At 32.3% G+C, this 6,343-nt stretch overlaps 1 protein-coding gene across 7 annotated transcripts in view; it reads right to left on the minus strand.

Moving 5' to 3' along the window:
• Positions 1–6,343, minus strand: part of Zc3h12b (zinc finger CCCH-type containing 12B) — a 308,449-nt gene that overhangs the window by 112,670 nt on the left and 189,436 nt on the right. For 6 of the 7 annotated variants that reach the window (XM_015501666.2, XM_048797188.1, XM_048797187.1 and 3 more), the window contains exon 3: positions 764–815. The gene's annotated coding sequence lies outside the window, so the exon portion shown is untranslated. Of the gene's footprint in view, positions 1–641; positions 816–6,343 lie in introns of all 7 variants that reach the window. The other variant, XM_048797183.1, reaches the window with a different exon arrangement.

Genomic DNA, 6,343 nt, shown 5'->3' on the forward strand with positions numbered 1-6,343 from the left:
AAAGTACACATTCCTTTAGGAAAACACAATCTTAGAAGGAGATGAATTAAGAACAAGAAAGAATTCTCTCACAATGGGATCCATCAAAAGTCTTTCATAGCTAATTTCTTCCATTATATTTGAATACAAATAATTATCCACATGAGAAAGTGGAGGAGTAGAGAAACTACCAGGGGATGCTGCTAACTTTAGATAACCAAAATAAAAACCAAGATTTCTCTAAAATCCTAAAGTAAGCAAAGGCATAAATCAATTTACATTTAATTAAACAAGCATATGCCTACTTTACAAAGCAATGTTACAACCAAATACTGGATTCTAAGTGACTAAAAAGAATTAAATGAGTAAGAAAGTGATTTTCAACTGCAGAGGGCTATATAAATATAAGGTACAATAAAAATGAAGTGAATAAAAATTATTAGGGACATACTATCTACCAGGTAGTAGGGTAGGAACTTCATACATATTAAATTACTTACTACTCAAAGAATCTTTGCTAAATAGATATGAATAAATGTAATTTGATAAAGAGCCCTTGAGACTCTGAAAGATTAGGCAATTTATTCAATATTACAATTTATAGCAAAATTAGTACCAGCACAATGTTTAGAACATATGAGTATATTTAAACTTGTCTTTACCATGAATTACTCTAATTGACGCTAACTTCTCTCTTGTATTAAGTTCTTCAACACAGTATTGTTCAACTACATTTTCTTCAACATCTTATGGTATCTTTCAGGTGTTGAACCACGTATTTTACCTTTTTCTGTAGGCTTCTCAAGGTAGACTTCACTTATCCAATCCATCCATTACTATAATGAAAGACAAAAAGGGAATATCTTAGTTAAGCAGAATCTAAAAGGTCCCCGAAAGTCAGAAAACAAACAAGATCACATTGAAGAAGTCCAATTCCTATATGCTAGCAAGAAAAACCCTGGCTGACCTCTATAAAAATGGACAAATTAAATGAATGGACAATTTACATAAAAGGAAGAACCAAAAGGCAAATAAACATGAGGAGATATCCAATGTCCTTATTAATCAGAGAAACATAACTTTAAGAAATTCAATAAAATTTTATGCCTACTGGACTGCCAAAAATATCAATCAGTTAATATAAACACTGTTGAAGGTGGGAAATGGGAAATTTCATTTAGCACTTGTGGGAGTGTTGTCATATTAGAAACTATTTTAGCAAGACACAGTGAAAATGAGTATGGACATACAGTATTAGCTAGCAACTACACTACCAGATACAAGCCTCAGAAAACATTTCACACATGTACAAGTAAAAACATCTTCACCGCAAGTATTGTTTGTAATGACAAAGAGTTGGAAAATGTCATTACTATGAAAATGGTTAAATGAAATATGATACATGTGTAGAAAAGAAAATTAAATGTATATACATCAATATTTACAGATTTTAAAATACAAGGTTGGCAGAGAGAAGAAATTTTGCCTGTGGACAACAGTGTAGTCTCATGCCCTTGGATCCAGTTTGCCTGTGATCTTTCCTTACTGAGGGGGTGTCCTACAGATTCCAGATTATTTTAGCCAACCATTCCACTCCACTTTATGGAATCTATTCTATATCTAAACGTGCTTTTCCCACTGAGATTAAAGTGAATGGGGCCACATAAGAACAATAATCAAGCACTAAAGGAGAACAGTGATCTAACACTAAAGGAGATTGTTAGGAAGGTGAGTTCTATAACATGGAAAACACCATTATTATTAAAAGTAACTGATGTGCCAATGGAAAATAATTGATTGGATAACTGTGAATCTAAATGAATGCAGTAATTGTAAGAAATGTTTGGAAAGAAAAATATACTTATAAACTATAACTTGTTGGAGAACAACAACAAAAAAAAAACAGAAAAATGTGAAGATTATGTTAAAATATTTAAAGAAATTTATAAAGTGCAGATTAACATATATAGCAAACTATAAATTAATGGTAGAAATACAACAAATATTAGAGATGATTACTATTAATTAAATAAGGTTCACAGAAATAAAAATTATTTTAAATTAAAATTGAAAGAAACAAAGTATAAAGAAAAAGATGGAAAGGAAGAATGAACTTGGCAATATGGTGATAATATGTGGAGTGAAAAGGAAGTAGGTACATTGTGTTAAGGGCAAAAAGTTGATATTCTGGGATGATCAGGAAATCATGGTAGAGATTATTAAAAAAATTGGTGAGTGAGGTCATAAAGAAGTGGATGGGTGACAACTTTTGAAGGACACAGATACTAGAAAAAAATGACACAAGCAGCACTAGTAAGAAAGAGCAGGTTTTGACAAGGGAAGCATTGTGGTTAAATTATTGATGGTTAAAATGAAAGTGGCATCACAGAAAAAAAATCAATGTATAACATTTACTGATGTAACATTCTGTTAAAAAAGGAAAAAAAAAAACCCTCAAACCAAAAATCTAACTTCACACATTAGAAACGAGGAAAAGAAAACTAAACCAAATGTTGCAGAAGAAAAGGAATGAAGATTGGAACAGAAGGAAGATTGGAACAAAAAAGGACATAGAAAAACAATATAGAGAGAATGAAAGAAAATTTAAAACATGGTTCTTTGTAAAGGTCAAAAAAAGAGATAAACCTGTAGCCAAATTGAGAAGGAATAAAAGAGAGAGTTCAAATTACTAAAACCCAAAAGTACTATTAGCTAGACAAAAGTTTTTAAAAGTAGAAGAGAATAATATGAGCAACTATACCAACAATCTGATAATCTAGGTGAGATCAACAGATTCATAGAAACACACAGACTAGCTAATTGTATCCTGAAGAAATATAAAATATGAACAAATCTATTAAAAAGAAATCAGGGCTGGGGATATAGCTTAGTTGGTAGAGTGCTTGCCTTGCATGCACAAGGCTCTGGGTTCAATACCCACCACAATAAACAAACAAACAAACAAATAAGGAAATAAAAATAAAAATAAATTGAATCAAAATCAGCCCGAGAAGAAAGTCCTAGGAACAAATGGGTTCATTATTAAATTTTTCCAAATATACAAAGGAGAATTAATACCAATGTTTTCTAAACTCCTCTAAAAAATAAAAGAGAGAAAACTTCCTAGCTCATTCTATGAGACAACCATTGACATGTTATAAAAGATAGACAAAGATATCACAGTAAAGGAAACAATAGAACAAAATGCTCAAAAAATAGTAGCATACTGAAGCCAACAGCATACTAAAAGCACTATATACCATGAACAAGTAGGATTTATCCCATGAGTGCAAAAATTCTTCAACATAAAACAAATCAATATAATAAACTACATTAGTAGTATGAAGGGCAAAACCCAAAATAATTTAAAGCAGAAAAGTCATTTCACAAAATAAAAACACTTTCATTATGAAAACACTCAGAAAAAACCTGGAATAGAGGGAATTTCCTCAACATGATGAGGAACATTAATGAAAAATCCACCACTATCATGATACTCAATGATGAAACACTGTAAACTTTTCCCCTAACATCAGGAACAAGAGAAATTTGCCTGTTTTCTTTTTTTTTCCATTTCTGCTCCACATTGTATTGCAAGTCCTAACCCGAATAATTTGTGGGGGAAGGAGAGAATCGGCATTCAAAGAAGAAATGAAAGTAAACTCATATTTGTTTTCAGATGATATTTTCTTATATATAGAAAAGCTTAAGTGACTTAGGGGACTCATCGTGCACATACACACATGAGGCAATAAATATACTGAGAAAAATTGCAGAATTCGAATATTATTATTGAAAAAAAATGATTGTATTTATATATACTGGAAATGCAAAATTTGAAAAGGATATTAAGAATATAATTCCATTTATAATAGCCTCAAAATTATAAATATTGAAGAGATATTTCACCAAGGAAGTGTAAGACTTGTATATTTAAAACTGAATATTGTAGTAGAAGGCTCCCTGATCACAACCATAGCCAAAAGGGAGATCAATTAAGGTGAAAAATTGTCTGATCCAAGGCATCAGAGAATGGCTGCTCCCATCCTGAACCACCACCCATCCGGATCTATGGTCACAACTGAAGAGTGAAAGAGCACTGCTTTGTCATTGGCTGGACCTTGCATCAGTCACAGTCAACAGAGAGAATCTGTGGCCACTATTTACAACTTGGGGCAGTGAAATAGTTCTCAATCTGATGAACCACCTGAGTCTCTTTACTACAGTATCCCAGATAGCAACACTGACCAGTGGAATTCTTCTGCACCACAGAACACCTATGGAAAACACCAAACATGAGAACCTGTGTTTTTAAACAGCTACCAGGCTCTATACCACCAAGAAAACAATACTGTAGAGGGAGCAGGTACACGGTGACCCACAGCAATTACAGGGGACACTCCAGAACCTGCATCCTGAACTGCATAAAATAGAAACAATCAAGATGTAACACTTTACTCTCTGAGCTGTCAGCTGTAGGCTACTGAACTAACAAACCAGGACTGGCTGGTGGAAGGGAAGTGTTTCCAGTACTCCAGAAACTCTATAGGAATCCATAGTCAAAGACTGACATAACTGCTAAATATCCAAACTCAAGTGAAATCCAAACATAGATTCAATGATAATTTCCTTCACCTTAGCATGATTTACTATAAATTATTCTAATGTCAACTTTGATGATATGTATTATTATTTATCTTGATTGCTAGTCATTATACTAATAGCAAACATTGTACCTTTAGCCCATTTGAATGTCTTTATTCTAATGTGTTAAAGCCTTGATTGGAAACAATCTTTATATCTTTGTTTTCCTAGTTCTAGTTTATACTTGCTCCTCTTACTCCCTATTCCCTCCTATATTATCTGCTACTACTTCAAATACCCACCATCCATTTCTTATTTCTATCTTGGTATGCATTATTCTTTTCTATTTTTTATTCTTTCTTTCTGCTCAATCTTTCTTCTCCCCCTGCCTTTTGTCTTCATTTAAGGTAATAGGAATTTTGCTAAATTTATTAACTAAATGTTGTGACCCATTAAAAAACTGTACTATAAGTTTACACTTGAATTTCAGGATCTGTACAAAACAATAACCACAAAATTTTAATTTTTCATAAGGTTAAATATTATGAGGTTTGACTCTGAAGTGATTGTAGTAAGTAGGGTTCAGTGGCAGCTCTCAAAGTGGTGCTGATATTGGGATGTCAATATTGGATATTAACCCAACTCAAGGTTCTTGAGAGAAAGAAGCTCACAATGCAGTACCTTTCTTAAAATAATTGATAACTATCCCAGCATTTTGCTTGCATAAAAACAACATGAAAAAGCAAGGGAACAAAACACCCCAAATAGTTTATAGTGCTTCAAAAACTGATTCCACATCAACAACACAGTAGACAAAATGTCAGAGAAAAAAATTAGAAAGTTCAAAGCTCAATGATTTAAAAGGAGACATAAGGAATAGAGAAAATACAGGAAAGGAAAGATAACTTCAATAAAGAAATAGACATTCTGGAAAAGAAACAAACAGAAATCATGGAAATGAAAGACTCAATAAACCAAATTAAAAATTCAATGGAAAGCATCACCAATAGACCACTTTGAAGGCAGATTTTAAAGTTTCAGAGACAAAGTATATAATTCATGAAAATAAATTTGACCATAAAGAAAAGATGTTAAGAGAACATGAACAGAATATTGAATAAATCTGGGAAAACATCAAGAAGCCAATTAAAGAAACATTGGGGTACATGAAGGCTCTGAAATATATGCCAAAGGGATGCACAAACTTTTTTTCTTTTAAAATTTTATTCTATTTTTTTCTAATTAATTATAAATGACTGTAGAATGCATTTTGACATATTGAACACAAATGGATCACAAATTTTTATTCCTCTGGCTATAGATGGTGCAGAGTCACTCCATTATGCATAATCTTTTCAATGAAATAATATTAGAAAATTTTCCAAACCTTGAGAATAAGATGAAAATTCAAATAAAAGAGTCATATCAGACTCCAAGTATACAAAGTTACAATAGATCCACTCTAAGACACATTATAATAAAACTGTCTAATATACAGAATAAGGATAGAATTTTAAAAGCCTTAAGAGAAAAATGGCTGGTTACCTTCAGAGGGACACCAATATGAATTTCAACTGATTTCTCAATATAGATGCTAAAAGGCAGGAGGGCTTGGGATAATACATACCAAGCTCTGAAGGAAAACAAATGCCAACCAAGAATACTATACCCAGGGGCTAGGGATATAACTCTGTTGGTAGAGTGCTTGCCTTGCACACAAGCACTCTGGGTTCAATCCTCAGCACCAAAAAATTAAACAAAAAAAAAAAAAAAAAAAAAA

Source organism: Marmota marmota, unplaced genomic scaffold (genome assembly GCF_001458135.2).
Source record: "Marmota marmota marmota unplaced genomic scaffold, marMar, whole genome shotgun sequence".
NCBI lineage: Eukaryota > Metazoa > Chordata > Mammalia > Rodentia > Sciuridae > Marmota > Marmota marmota.